This window comes from Miniopterus natalensis, chromosome 10 (assembly GCF_054644295.1).
Source record: "Miniopterus natalensis isolate mMinNat1 chromosome 10, mMinNat1.hap1, whole genome shotgun sequence".
NCBI classification, from domain to species: Eukaryota; Metazoa; Chordata; class Mammalia; order Chiroptera; family Miniopteridae; genus Miniopterus; species Miniopterus natalensis.
The window spans coordinates 39,331,610-39,347,882 of NC_142090.1; positions in this window are offsets into that span (position 1 = coordinate 39,331,610).

Here is a 16,273-nt window from a genome sequence, read left to right on the forward strand (position 1 = left end):
CTGGAAAACAAAGCCCATCCCTCTTATTGCTGAGGGTCAGGCAGAAGCATGATCTAGGTATATCCTATAAAAGGATGATTCATTTATTGAACACTTAACCAAGTGCCCATAATGTGCAAGGTACTTATGTCATCTGTTCTTACATCAACCCCATCAGATGATTATTCTTTCAGCCCCACTTAATGAGGAAGTTGGGACTGCAAGAGACCCAATAACTTCAGACTTTCACAGGTAGGAAGGGAAATGGTGGATGGGAAAGCTTAGATTTGAACCCATTATCTTTAAGTTCAAATCATAGCATGCAACCTTAGAAGTGCCTAGTAAGAGAAGTGGTCACTCCATTTGAGGAGCTCAAAATATAGTTGGAAATTCAAGAAGTATGCACATGGAGAAGGGTCCAAAGTGCAGGGGGAAGGGTAAAGATATGCTGTGCCAATACTCAAGGCCATTCTTTGGAATCAAGAACTCTCAGATGGCTAATGGGCCCGGAGGCTAGGCTAAGCAGGCTTAAGTAAATTTTCCTATGATCGCCCAATCATATCCTGATCCCAGTTCATTTTGATTCCAAATGTTATGCCTCCTTAGTGCCTCATGCTTCCACTTAGAACAAAGACCTCCAGAAAATATTATCAAGGAATAATGTATGTCAGTGTGCTTGGTAAGTGCTCTTGAGCTGGAAGGGAAAGGACATTGCAAGATGAATAAATGAGGAAAGGTAGAATTATATGAGCCAAAATAAAGGTGGAAGTGATGTGGCAGGGTGAGGCAGCCTATAATTCAGCTGTGATGCCAAGGACATAACTATGCTTTCCATAGTTGAGAAAGCATCTCAGCATTGGGGGGAGGTGTGTGTGTTTCTGTGTGTGTGTATCCGTATGTGTGTTGATTGGTGCACTCTGTGGCAGCCCTGCTTCACAGCTCTCTGGTGGCTTCTGTGACCCTCAGACATCTGTGTGAATTTAAGACAAAGGAAACATGGGCAGGTAGTTGGGTTCTCCTTATGGAGTTCTGGACTCTCTGCTCTTCTGTTTGTGCTCACCATTTTGAGTTTATATCTCTGCAACCCCTCACACACACAAAACTGCTTAAGATGAAACATTTAAGACCAGAAAAAATGTGATTCAAATAAATCAATCACTTTTTCAGAGGACATGAATGTCATTACTTAAGAGTGGGTAAGAGATTTCTCAAAAAATATTTTCCCCCTTGCTAGCCCTAAAAGTTCCACATTCTCATTGTATAGTTTGGAGAGAATAACCAAGAATTCTTTCCTTTTAGAATGTTGAAGGAGAGACTCTTTTGAATTAATTGCAAATATATCTCGGATATCTTTTTTCCCCTTTAACATGGTTTCAAGGCTGGTTTGAGGAAAGTTATCTGAATATAAATAAAGGATATGCACAGGCACTGTTATTTAAGCTCTATCAATAAACATTATTAGTCAACTGAGAATTTTGGTATCCAGTTGCCTTAGAACTAATGAAGTCAGAGGGGATCTAATAATTGTTTAGGAAGATAATTTACCTTTCAAAATTGACTGCAGTTGGAGATCCAACAGAACCTACTTCCAATGCATATACAAATACTACATCTCCATTGTGTGTGTGTGGAAACAACACTTCTTCAATACAGGATGGGGCAAAAATAGGTTTAAAGTTGTGAGTATGCAAAACACAGTTTATTCTTGTATTATTATTTATTAATTATTGTATTATTTTCCATATGAACAACTGTAAATCTACTTTTGCCCCACCCTGTATTCTGCAAAAGGGAATACCAGGAGTTCTAAGGACATGGTCTAACAATCTTCCTATTTATCTGTGGTTTAGAGAAGGCCTGCACTTTGTTGAAGACCCTAGAATTCTGAAGCTGGTTAATGACAAACCAAAGAAAATCTGTTTCCAGATTCCTTATTCAGTGTTCCAGTCCCCACAGTTTACTGTGATGAAGCTGGATACACTTCTAGTATATGGGAGGACAATGTTCTGAATTAGAAATAAAAGAGAACTTCCAGCAACTGAGCCCTAATATTTGAGATACTTGTATGAAAATGGGAATATTTTGGTGTAATCAAGTATTATGCTAATTTCTTCTGTCTTAAATCATTTACTTGGGGAAAGGTTTTAGAGACTGCGGCCTTAATTTCACTTTAAACTCTTCTTTCACATCTAGAGGGGGCTGGATTTTGAAAGTTCTCTTTCCATTTGTTTATAAATATTATTTTTATTTTATGATAGCTCTACCAATATCTCCAACCATGCAAAAGAATAGACATGATTATGATGTGTTATTAGAACACATTGGTGTTTAATGTTATTTTCTTCTTCCCATTTGCAATGGTGAGAAGGCCTTCTCATATAACTTTGTTAGTCATCTAGCTTATTTATTTAGTTTTTCAATAACCCACACTTTTCTAAAGATCAATCTTTAAAATTTTTAAAGATTCATGCTATCTGGGTACAATTCAGGTGCCTAAAGGGCTCAGGCTGCTTTATCAAATTGAAATATCAGAATTAGATGCCTTATGTTGGACCACAGGCTGGTGTGCCATACATTGGGTGCTGGTATCTGTTTTCTTCTCTAAGTTACTGTTTTCCCTTTGAATGTCAAATATTTCCAGAGTATGAGCCATTAAGCTGGAATAACAAGGAACTCTCTGGGGCATCTGGAGCACCAGTGCCTACACATCAATTTTGAAGCTTTTTTTTTTTAAATGCAGGTTTCAAGACAATCTCCTGCCATCCCAATTTACTCTTGAGTAAGAGAATTCTAATGAAGTCACCATTGGTAATGAGGCTTAGCCCTGTGGAACTCTCCTACAGGGACTGTTCCTGCTGCCTGGTTGTGAGCTATGTGATTACTGGCTTTGTCTTTGGTATTTGCAGGGAAAGGTACTCAGAGAAAGAGCTTCACCTTGGTGATTCCTCTCCCAGTGAAACGAATACAAACGTATGATGTTATGATCCCTCTTTTGTTCCATGCATTCAGCATGTTTTGTTAGCAGCCACAGTGTGGGCCCAGAATACATCAGCAAGTGTCCATTTGCACTGGGAGAGGAGGCCTTTGTCTTGGTAGGGAAGGCAGGGGGAGAAAATTTCAGTGGAGATGCAACAGAAGCAGTCCTTTAGGGTGTGTCTGTGGGTTTTGTCATCCTTTAACTTCCCTCTCCCATTCCCAAATGCTAACCAGGAATATGTGCTGTCTTGCTAAACAGAATGAAAAGTTTAGTTGTTTGAAAACAACCCTTTTCCTTGTGTTGGTTACTGCAGTGATGAGCTTAGGAGGAGATGCAAGGAGGAGGAGAGAGAGGTGCATGTTTTTTAGGTAAGATGGCAGAAAGCAGAGAGGAAGACTGATTATTCATACTGGAACTCCAAGGTTGGCAAGGTTTGCTGTGCCTGAGTTAGAAATACCTGCCTTCAAGATACCATTCAGACTTGGACTTAGTGGTGACCAGTTTGGACAGGAGAACAGAAGGGCATCCCTGAACATTTGCTCTGTCAAAGCTCCTGGGCCCTTTTCATCACACTGGAGATGGAGAAACATTTCTAATGATGACTGATGGCCTCAGAATTAGACTTAATTTGATTTAAAGGAAATACAGCAAGTGATATTTATAGGTATTAAGGTTGTGGAATGAAATTCATCCCTGCTGCAGATCTAGCTGCACCAATTGGGAAAGGCCCCAAAGATTGATGACATTAGCACAAAAGAAGAACTGGAATTTGCTTATTGCAAAAGCTTCTAGTTGAAGAATCCTAACAGATAAGAGTGAGAGAAATGTTACTTTACATATGACAAAGACATTACATTGTCATTAATATTGCAGGTCACTGCTTTGGGGGAAAAATTTTTGTTTTATTTTAAGATTTTTAGTAGGGTTTATTCTGAGGCTTAGAAAACTCAAGAGAATCAGACCTTCCAGACAAATGCATTTGCCTTGACAGAACACATTTGCAATATTTTTTCAACAATGGCTTGGAGACTACTTCCAATTCACATTGGACTTTAAAAAAATATTTTTTTAAATCCTGTTTTGAAAATGGACCAGGTTTGGGGCACTAATTCACATAGCTACCACACCCACTCTTTCTACCTAGAGTGTGAAGAGAATGAATGGGTCAATCAGCTGACATATTTCCATCCAATTTCAAGTATAGAATGTGTTCATTTTCTGACTAATGGCATGTCATTTTGCAGAAGCCTTTGGTCACAAATTAATCCTGGAATCAAAACAGATTTTCTGGGGAGCAATCTTCCATCAAGTATTGATTTTTTTACACTCATGGAGTCTGTACTCCCTAATTTAACCTGACAATGATTCTGCACAATGGCCTGGGAGCACCTTGGCAACTCGCTGAAGGAACTTTTACTGTCTTTTTTTTCTAAAAAGTAGAAGGGAAATAACCTATACACCTAGCACAGGCAGTCACTGGGGACATTTATGACTTGATTCTTCACTTCTGGCAATTTTGAATGGGCAGAAAGCTGCCTTCCAACTTTTACAGCAGTGCTAGGAGAGAGAGCTTTCCTTTGCTGAGACTGTTCAAAGGAACATTTTTTTAACTGCCAATATTAAAAAAATCTTTAATGATTGTTCAGTCATAGCCAATGTTTTCAAATGATGCTGTTTTGCTATGCCCACCAAACATGAGAAAATGAGGAAGCATTTTCCAAAGGGAGGCTTTTGGTTCTGAATTTCTATAAACCTTGCTGCCTTTTTTGCCCCTGTGTTTTATCAAAGGTGCTTTCATATCCCTACATTCCTTGGTCTGTATCTGATTCTTGTGAACTCAGCAAAGATTCTTGAGCAGTGCTAGGTTTTAAAAGGGGCCTTAAATAGCTGAATATAACATAGCCTCCTACTTCAAGGGGCTTAGGGTTCAGAAAGCATGGATAAAATAAACACATTCCATCTATGGCAGAAATATAAACTATGGAAGACATGAACACGGCCCTGAGTGGTGTTGGGAATTTGGAACTAAAATGACAGCACACCTATTTGGGGAAGATTGCAGAGAACTTTGTGGAGGAAAAAAAAACATTTGAGATGGGCCTTGAATGACAGTGTGTCATGGCTTGTTAATAAATGCTTACTGAATGTCTAAGTGCTGCCTTACATTTCTTAGCTTCCCTTGTGAGTTGGGACCATGTGACCATTTCTGACCAATGGACTATAACTGGAAGAAATATAGAGTCACTTTTATGTTGAGGCAATTGTTTCTCCTCCAGGAGTCTGCTCTCTTCTCATGTTATAGTGACTGGAGGAGAATCTTGCTTTCCAAAGTAAGGACTTGTGTGAGCTAAATCCAAACTTTTATGTAACAAAACCACCAAGAAATATTGATTTATTTTATAGCACAACATAGATTAGCTGAACTAACAAATAGGTAGAGTTACTTAATGAGAATTGATGTCAAAATCTGGAGTGATGTAATTAAAAAGAGTCATTTATAGACAAGAATTTTGATAGGCCCAGGAGCTCTAAGCTCATAAAAAGTAAGTGCTTAAGCAGCTCATAGAAACCAGTGGCATATTTTAAGTGAAGTTGAATTATCCTGTACTTACGGAGCTATTGTTTGGGAAAAAGGCACGTACATTTATTATAGATGGAAAGTAGAATAAATAAACTAGATAAATAATGTATTAAGCAGTCTTGGCCTAAGTTGCTGATGGATAAAATTCATGGAGATTGTGTGTGTGTAAAAGCAATCCCACATGTCCTAATCAAAGAATAATGAGTGGATCTCAGTAAGGGAAGAGTGGGAAACTCTCTTTCCCAATGTTTTCCCAGTATTAGTTGTTTCTTGTTGACCTGGAAATCTTATGAAATGTGACATATGGTTGGCCATGATCATGCTGCACTTTAACTAGTGGCTATCCTACCTATTAGATTTGAGCCTTCTTTCTATCTCCCCATTGGTTATGCATCAGTTTGTCCTCACCTGTGACAGACATAAAATTACTTCATTAGGTCAATTATACATTTTAAACACAACAAAAAGATGGCCTTACCAACACAACCTTAATAATTAATAACATTATTATTACCCTTCTACTGTTTTCATCCTTAAGTCAGAATGCATTTGTGATTATAGAGAAAACTCTTTTGGTTGCTGATAAAAACGGACTTTGTCTTAAATTATTTGAGATCATATTTATTTGCCCTATTTGAAATAAAAAGTTGAAAAATGTTGAGAACAAGTCCATTACTAATATTTATGGCTTTTAACAATTCATTTTCTTTGCTTTTTCTCCTTTCTTCTACCATCAAAGTACAGAAGTTGTTTCCATGTGTTCCACAAATCAGGACCTGGAGAAGAAATAAGCTAGTCAGATAACGACAAGCATCATATGATTTCACTCATATGTGGGATTTAATGAACAAACTGAACTACCAAGCAAAATAGAGTCAGAGTCTAGCTCTTTCACTTCTCTTTTGTTCTTTAATGGGGAAAAGCTGCAATTATTATGCCTGATTTTCTTGTCTTTTTTATTTCAGTTTAGTAAAAAAATGTTCAATTAAGAAAAATAGATATAATGTCATCTGAACATGGGAACAGTATAGAATGAGTTTTGAGGAAATTAAACTATAGGTGGTAATAAATGGTCATACAGAATCCCTTGTGTTTGAAACAGAGGTTAAAATAGTACATTTCAACAGCTTTACACAGATGTTTTAGGGAGGAACTCTTTTATTATTTACTACAAATTAAAGGCAACTTCTGCTCAGTTAAAAGATTGCCACCTTTTTTCTTCCTTAAATATTTTTATTGTTTTTAATCAAGGTGGGCCTGTCCATTAGTGAAGTGCTTTAACAACCTTCACTGTGCATGATCACAAAGTGCACTATAATATGCAAATGTCATGGAGGGAAACAGAACTTTTCATAACTGTATATTTCAAACTTTATTCCTTTTAATAAAATGTCAGTGATTCTTCTGCAATAAAGAAATTTAGATCTGAGTGAAACCACTATTCTGATTCTCAAATGATGGTAACATTTTCTTATATTTGTAGTTTGACCTGTATTTTGAAACCAGTCTTTAAAGCAGTGAGAGCAGCTAATTATTCCTCTGAGACTACAAGGTGGGAGAAGTTTGCAGGGAGGTAAACACTGGTTACTTCTTTTCCCTTGACTCCCAAGAATGAGTGATGGTTGGAGAACACATGCAACATCTCAACATCATTGCCCATGCAGACCTCTACGCTGAGAAATTCTAGAAGCCCCTGAAAGCTTGAAAGTTGGAGAAGTTTTGCTCTCGGTTTTTCAGTTGAATGGAAACCTTGCACCAATGATTCTGGGGCTGGAGGCCCATCTCCTTGGGTGAGAAGCACCTTAGATATGAGAAGTATATAATAAATATGATATGGGCCTTTTGAGGAGAGATTTAGGGCATTAATCAGATAGGCATGGGTTTCATTTCTACCTCTTAAAATTTCTTGGATAAGTTACTTAAACTTTCTAAGCTTTATTTTTCACATCCTTATAGTGGATGTAATAAGGTCTCTTTAATGGGGTTAGTGTAAAAGTTAAATACATGTAAGTGCTTGCACAAGTGTGCACACACACACACACACACGCACAATTTTTTTGGTGAAGCACTTAGTTTACTTCCTGGCAGGCAGAGGTTTTTTAAAATTTTTATTTATCTTTATTGTTGAAAGTATTACAGATGTCCCCTTTTCCCCCCCATTGATCCCTTCTACCCTGCACTGCCCCCCACCCCAAACCTTTACTACACTATTGTCTGTGTCCATGGGTTATGTATATATGCATATAAATTCTTTGGTTAATCTCTCTATCCACCCCATCTTCCCCCTGAGATTCCTCAGTCTGTTCCATGCTTCTTTGTCACTAGATCTATTTTGTTCATCAGTTTATTTTGTTCTTTAGATTCCACATATAAGTGAGATCATGTGATATTTGTTTTTCTCTGGCTGGTTTATTTCGCTTAGCATAATATTCTCCAGGTCCATTCATACTGTCCCAAAGGGTAAGATATCCTTCTTCTTTACAGCTGCATTGTATTCCATTGTGTAAATGTCCCACAGCTTTTTTATACACTCATCTACTGATGGACACTTGGGCTGTTTCCAGATCTTGGCTATTGTAAATTGTGCTGCTATGAACATAAGGGTGCATATATTCTTTCTGATTGGTGTTTCAGGATTCTTAGTATATATTCCTAGAAGTGGGATCACTGGTTCAAAAGGAAGCTCCATTTTCTGAGGATATTTCTTCATTGATTTTCAGAGAGAGAGGAAGGAGTAGAGAGAAAAAAACATCGATGTGAGAGAGAAACATCGATCAGTTGCCTCACATGTGCACCCCAACTGGGGATCGAACTCACAATCTAGGTATGTGTCATGACCATGAATTGAACCCACAGATTTTTGGTGTACTGGATGAGGCTCCAACCAATTGAGCTACCTGGCCAGGGCAGGAAGAGTTTTTAATAAGTAGCAGTTATTATTCTTATTAAAGCTAAATAGCTTTGTCCAAATGTTCAACTGTCTATAGTGGCACATAGAGAAGAAAGTGTTATACTAAGAAAAAATTCAGAACTCTTAACAGAAACATGATTGCCTAAGGCCTAGTCCTCAGTTAAAGTGAAATGGAGAAAAACAATTTTTGAGATCCTTTTGGCCATGTTCCTTTTTTGGGCATAATGGCTGGTTTGTCTTTCTGTGCATTCAGAACAAAGACAATTTAGGGGAAGAATTATTTCTCCCCCACCTCAAGTCTAGAATAGAGAATTTTCTTAATATACATTTTTTTTTTTTCTTTTTGAACGTCCATATTAAGTGTTCCTCATTGGTCATTGGTTGAATCTAGTTGCATTTAGATTGCTGAATAAAACCAGGTAGACAAAAATGACATTCTTTATAAAAGTTTGGAATTAATTGGATTGTGTGTGTTTCAGAGAGTATAATCCCTTGGTCAGAGTATGAATAGAGCATTTAATCTTGGATTTTTAGATCTTAAAAGCCATTTAAAAGTGCAATAACACATAGAATTAATTTGCATAGTTCAGAAACAGTTGAACAAAGGAAGAATCAAACTTTATATTTTAATCTGATTTGGGTATTTATTTTTATGGTTTAACAAGAATTTTTAAATGTAGGGTGTTGTTTTTTTAAAATAGCTTTGGGATCTATTTTGTTCACTTTTATCTAAAAGATTCACTTATGCTCACTAAGTGGTAGGTAATGATGACTTGAAATAATGAGCATTAAAATCCTACATAAAAAATATGAGGCTACACAGTAGTAGAGAACAGTATAAAAAATTTGTGGAGGTTTATATTAAGTAAGCCTAGAAAATACACTTTAAGAAACAAAAAGGCTAATAAATCTGGTTTTTAGCTTATCAGTATGGACAAAGCCCTATAGTAATTACACAATAAAACACCTTGCAGTTGGCATGCCCTGAAGATGTTTACAGTTTAATTTGGGGATTTGTAATTCCTTTTTAAAAAAAAATATTTTTATTGAACTAATGAGGATAACATTGGTTAATAAAATTATACAGGTTTCAAGTGCACAATTCTATGTGGGGTCCTTATCAAATAAGATTTTCATAACAAAATTTGTCTGACTTGAGCAAAATTTCTGATGTGTAACGGGAAAACAAAAATCTCAAAAAGTTAGAAAGCACATTATCTTTGTGTATTTAATTGCTATTGTCAGAAAAAAAACCATTGGGCTGGAAAGATAATCATTGCTCAGCCAAAAGATATTATACAGTTTGAAATTAAGGTAAAAAGTCTATTAAGTTAAAAGAGCTGGAAAAGGAAATCTAATAAAGAAAATATTTAATTTAAATTATTTGCTTTATCTTTTATTTTATATTTTTGGCCAGGGAACATTTTCACGCAAATGTGACATGTATGACTAGATATCACATGTCTGGGCCAGGTATAAACTGATATGTATTGATAAATGTCAACCTTGGGGAAAATAGTAGACCAACTGCTTTTAAGTTTATTGCATTTCCATACCAAGCCAATTTCTGTTTTTTGTCGTTTTTTTCATGGCTTAAGAAGAACACTGGTTTACCTTACCTATAGCCCAGGAAAGCCATTCCTGGGAAGACATTTTGATCCAACTGTTCACTTGTAAAGGGATTCAGACAAGATCACAGCAGATGGAACTCCATTTCCCTTTCTGAGTTGGACCGTAGCTCAGATGCAGGTGTCTGTCTCTCACAGCTGAAGCTTGGTTTTGTGTTTATGAAGCCTGCTGTTTCTTTTGTTTTCCTTGCTTCTTCTTCTCAGTTTGCTACTTTATAAGTGTCCTTTCAAAGCCTGTCTACTGCCCATTGCAGACCACTCCCTCTCAGCCCTCAACCCTCACGCAGAAGGATTGTGGCAGGTAAGGCTTTTCCAGGTGGGTCATGTGATTTAAAATATTGTAAAGTATTGATGTAAACATGGTCTGAATTTGTGTGTGTGTTTTCCTTCTTCCCCAGAGTCTAAGCCCCTGTACTGAAAACAGGCAGCATCCAAAGGAGGTCCCTGGGACAATCTTATTTTAGCTAGTAAGTCTGTCTTTCTAAAATCTCTTTTTTCTAGGAGACATCAGTCATATGGTTAAGGGATTTATTATTTCCTAATTTATTATTTATTATTTATTTGTTCCTTCATTTATTCATCTTGTTTTTACTAGGTACTTACTTGTACCATCAGAAATAAATCGATTATTAAAAGGCAACTATTGTTAAAGGGAGGCAATGATGCTACACAGTGAAGTTTAGATTTTCTTTCACAGTTTCCTTAAGGCCCTGAGTTTATACACCCCAGACTCAGACTTGCTCACTCTACTTTTGCTCCTTCTCATCAAGACCCCCTCCAACACCTGATGGGTACTCTAACATGTTTTCTCTTCCTTATTATCATTCCTGTCACAGGAGAGCTGGTCAAGTATTTGGATTTACTATTTGGAAATGAGGCAAGAAATGATGGGAGACTATATTTAATAGTGTTTATTTTCTCTGTGGAGTGGGAGGCAAACTCAGTGCCCAGAGCAGGGTAAAGATTAAGAAAAGTGGTCAAGTATAACCTAGGTCACTCTAGCTCTACATATTTTTCACTAGGTCTATCAACCCTTCAAAAATCCCCACAGGTATTTCAGGAGTTACCAGAGTGTCTTTCATATGCTCAAGGACATGTTCATTCTGTGATATCAGGGTCTCTATAATGCTCCTGGGCACCATTGGTTTCTTGACAGTGACCTCAGTGGGTGGCTGCTACTGTACAGTCACATACAGAGGAGTGTGTGTACAGTCACACACACTCCTTTGATCCCATGCTGGTTTTCTGGGTTGTGGTTCTACCCACTGCTTCTTCTGATTTGACAGTTTCCTACTGCTGGCTCCTCTGAGCACTCTTCAATAGCATGTTCCAAAGCCTGCATGGGCTTCAGTATGAAGAGAAACAGCTCCTTTAGTTTTTATTTCTTTTTCCCTTGTATAAAGACAAATACCCAAAGACTGGATTAGGCATACATTTGAATAATAGCCTCCTTCTTGTTCCCAGGATCCCAACTATATTCAATGATTAAGCAAACATCACTATGCCTTACAAGACTTCCGTCTTGAAGGCATCTGCAGATTCCATCATCTCCTGCCTTACCCCACTATATAGTCTAAAACTTAGCTATTGGCACAACCTACATCTCCAAGTCAGCAGACTTCAGAGAACCCTCTCTTAATACCTCCCTCTAACATATCTAGACAGGCCAGAACATGACAGCATCAAACTAAGACTTAAGTTAAACTTCATGCCAGGAAAGTTTTAAAACAGCTGCCTAGGGAATGAGAAATCTACAAGACTAAGAAAAAGTTTCAAAATTGCTGAACTCCACGCATTGCTCCATAGAGACAAGAGACCTTTGATTGAAATGATTCCTTTCAGCATCTCTCTATAATTTTTCTAGCAGTGTTGGGCAGCCCAGGAAGAAAAGAGAGGTTTGAACTGAATCAGGGTTGAGGATGAGCAAGACACAGGGCTGGTAGGGCATAGAAATACAGAGTGAAGGGACTAAAAAAGTTTGTAAAATTGTTGGAGCAATTGATTGGGAAACTCAGCTGGGTGGAGCAAAGAAGGAAGAGGAATCTGGGGAGTTGATGGAGTTATTTGCTCAGCAAGCATTTATTGGTAACTGACAATATGCAAGGCTGGTACAGGTACAGGCTCTGGGACAATTGCCCTTGAGAAGTTTACAGGCTATTTGGAGGGTTAGAAAAGTATAGTGTGATAACTGCTACAGTGATCTGGGAGCTGGAGAACAGAGGATGAGCATCTAACTTTATCTTGGAATACTGGTTGAAGGAAATTACACCTACATGGGGACCTGGTAGGCAAGAAGGAGTTAGCCAGGAGAAGAGAGAGGAAAGTGTCCCCCCAAGCAGAAAGACCAGCTTAGGTGAAGTCTTGGAGATGAGAGAGAAAAAGGATGGCAAGATTAGTGTAGGATGGCTTAGGCATAAAAGACTTCAGAGCAGTAAGGGATAAGGTTGAGAGGTAGTCAGGGACCACACTAGGAAGAGACATGGAGACTTATAGAATACTTTCAAGGCTATCTATCCAGTCCAGTCACTTTCCCTTCCACTGTGACCATCACTTAAACTGCCTCACCATCAAGGGTAGAGATCAGAATCTAAGTTTGTGTCATGTTGATTGTGCTGCCTTAGACAAAGCTGATTAGACCAGGGTGGATACTTAAGGATAACTGTCCAGCATATTTACACAGTAACATAGAGACAGATATAGAAATAAATCAGAATGGGGAAAGATGGGAAGAGAGAAGGGAGAGAGAAAGGGAGAGAGAGGGGCAGTTTATTGAGTAGCTAACTTAGCTGTTTGGCTTTTTAAAGAGCTTGTGTTAATAACAAAGCTTGTGCCCTTGTAATTAAGTATTCATTTTTGCACTTAGACTAGCTCAAGTGGGTTACTGTTTCTTGCCAACAAAGGACTAAGCTCACCAGGGAGAGAATATGAAATGAGAGGAAAGAGCCTGCACAGAACTCTGTGGAACAGCAATGTGAAATGGAGTTATGTTTCAAATAGTCAGTTACAGACTTTTAAAATCTAGGCTGTGGATGCACCAGCTCATAGCCAAGAGACAAGCTGAAGCAAATAAGCAACATGGAAGATGTCAGAAATGCTTGGAATTTGGACATTGGACTTAGGAATGCACAAGAAAAGGAAAATGCCTAAGTAGGCCTTCAAGAACAGGAGAACGAAAGAAAGATTTAAAAGAAAAAAAAAAGCATATTGTTATTAAACAAAGGTTGCAGAGAGGAAGTGACTGCAAACCAGGCAGAGCTGAGGCATTGGAAAGAGAGGAAGTGCCCACCCACCCCTCCTACAAGCTATGGGCACCACCCTGAACTTGAGCCTGTTCAAACCATCCTGGCCAAGACCTGGATACCCCTACAGAGCTCAGTTCTATGGGGGAAGGGAGAGCATCTCAGACCCAGGCAGACCCAGCCTCTAAGCTAAGGAGACCTCGCCCATTGGATTACTTGGGGCTCCTACCTGCCATGCTTCAGCCAGTTTACCTAGAGCTTGGCAGGGACAGAGACTCATATTAGCTTGCACCAGAAAACATCCTAGGGCACTTGGACTGACACACTAAGGGGGCAGATTCAACAACACCAGAGCAAAATACAGTGAGCTCCACAAATAGCAGATCCAAAGGTTTTTTTATTAAAAAATTTTTTCTTCTATTTTTTTCTTTCATAGCTCGTATTTCTCTCTATCATTTTATTCTATTCTTTTTTATTTTTTTTTATTTTTAACTTTTCTTATTTTATTCTATTTTTTGTTTTCTTTTTCCATTTTTCTTTCCCTATTCTATATTTTAATTTATACATTACTATTATTTTTTAAAATTACTATTATTTTATTTATTTTTTCCTTTCTTTCTTTATTCATATTCTTTTCTCTTCCTCTTTCCTTCCATATTCTCTTTTTTGGTTCTTTGTCTTTTCCTCTAATTCTTTTGGTTTCAGGTCTTTTAGTATTCCTTTCCCTCCCCCCCCTTTTCTTTTCATTTTTTAGTCTTTCTGGTTGTTATTGTTGTTTTTTTGTGTGTGTTGTTTTCAGTTTGATCTTGATTTGTTCTGTCAGCACCTGTATAATAGCTGGCAAGACATCGTCATGTGGAACCTCAAAGTCAGCAAGCTGGAGTGATGAACCCACCCACAAAGAGGACAAAAGCAATCAAGACTCAAATACAACAGGAAGGCCAACATAACCCACAGAAAGGACATTCCTAAAGCACCTAGCTCAGGAGATCAAGGAGACTACATCACTGGGTCCCACAAGAAGGCTACTTCATCAAGACTGGGAAGCATAGCTATCTTATCCAATACAAAGAAACAAACACAAACAAACAGCAAAAGTGGGGAAACAAAGACGCTTCAAATGAAAGGAAAGGAGGAATCTCCAGAAAGAGAACCAAATGAAATGGAAGCAAGCAGTTTACCAGAAACAGAGTATAAAATACTGGTTTTCAGAATGCTCAAGAACATGAAAAAGAACATAGAAACCATGGAAAACAACCAGTCAGAAATAAAGAATGACATAGCTGAAATAAAGAATACACTAGCAGGAATTAACAGTAGGTTAGAAGAATCAGATGATCAAATCAGTGAATTATAAAACAAGAAAGAAAAATCACTCAATCAGAGCAGCAAAAAGAAAAAATACTTAAAAATTATACAGATAATTTAAGGGAGCTTTGAGACAACATGAAATGGAAAAACATATGTATCCAAGGAGTACCAAAGGGAGAAGAAAGTGAGCAATAGATAGAGAACCTGTTTGAAGAAATAATTCCAGAAAACTTCCCTAACCTGGTGAATGAGCAAGTCACACAAGTTCAGCAGGCACAGAAAGTTCCAAACAAAAAACCCAGAGACACACACCAAGACACATCATCAATAAGACAGCAAACATTGAAGACAAAGAGAGAGTTTTAAGGGCAGCAAGAAAGAGACAGTCAGTTACCTACAAGGGAGCTCCCATTAATCTGTCAGCTGATTTCTCAACAGAAACACTACAGGCAAAAGGGAATGGCATAAAGTATTCAAAGTAATGAAAAGCAAGGACCTGAAACCAAGAATACTCTACCCTGAAAGGCTATCATTCAAAATAGATGGTGAAATAAAGAGCTTCCCAGACCCCCCTCCCAAAAGAAAAGCTAACAGTTTATCACTACCAAGTTAGCATTGGAAGAAGAAGAAACAGAGAGAGAAGAACATAGGCAAAAAGAATAAAAATGGCAATAAATAAGAACTTATCAATAAAACCTTAAATGTAAATATATTAAATGTTCCAATCAAAAGACATAGGGTAGCTGAATGGATAGGAAAACATAAAATCAGGGAAGATGGTGGCACTGTGAGAAGTAGAGTGCCCCTGTTTGTAACCATGGACTCAATTTACTGGTAAAATACTGCATAACCAGAAAAACCAGAGAAATATACCTAAGTGGACATAATTCGAGTAGGGAGCACTGAAGGAACATCATAGAGTCTAGTAAGAGAGGGGGTTGTAGAAAGGGGGCATCCCCAATGAAACCTGTGCTGGGCTCTGAGCCCTAGGCTTAGAGGCTGCAAAGCTCCCTCCCCTTGGGTGTGTGGACTGTCATCCAAAAGCTGGGATCTCAAATCCCAAGAGGAGGAGAAGGGAAAGAGAGCCCTGCATGGAGGGCAAAGGGACCCAGGGGATCAGTTTGCCTGAGAGAAGGGGACCGCATCTTTTTAGTGAAACAAAGCTTCTAATGGTGGACACAACAGGTGTCTTATGCACAGGGTGCTGACCATAGAAAGGCAGTCCCAAAGTGTGTGGCACCTGAATAAAAAGGGACCAGAGGTCCACACTGAGCAGCCAGATACAAGGACCCTCTGCCTCCCTGTAAGGCATTGTGTTGAGCCCCAGAAAGAATTTAATCTGTGTGGTGTGGGGAAGGGGAAGAGAGCCCTCCTACCACCAGAGATGGACTAGAGCTACCTGTGGGAGGGAGTTTTCCTTCAGTCTCCTGAGCCCCCATTGGGATGACTCTGGGATATTTGACCAGCCCTGAGGAGTGCTGTGGTGGTGGAATGTATGGAGCTCCCCCACTTTTACTGAGATCATCAGTGCAGGGGAGCTCTGTATGGCTGACTTTGTGACCCCTCCTGCTTGGTGACTAGGCTTGGGGGCGATGGGACCTTGCAGGGTGAATTCTGTGCTTGTGTTGCTTTGTGCGTTTTTGAGTT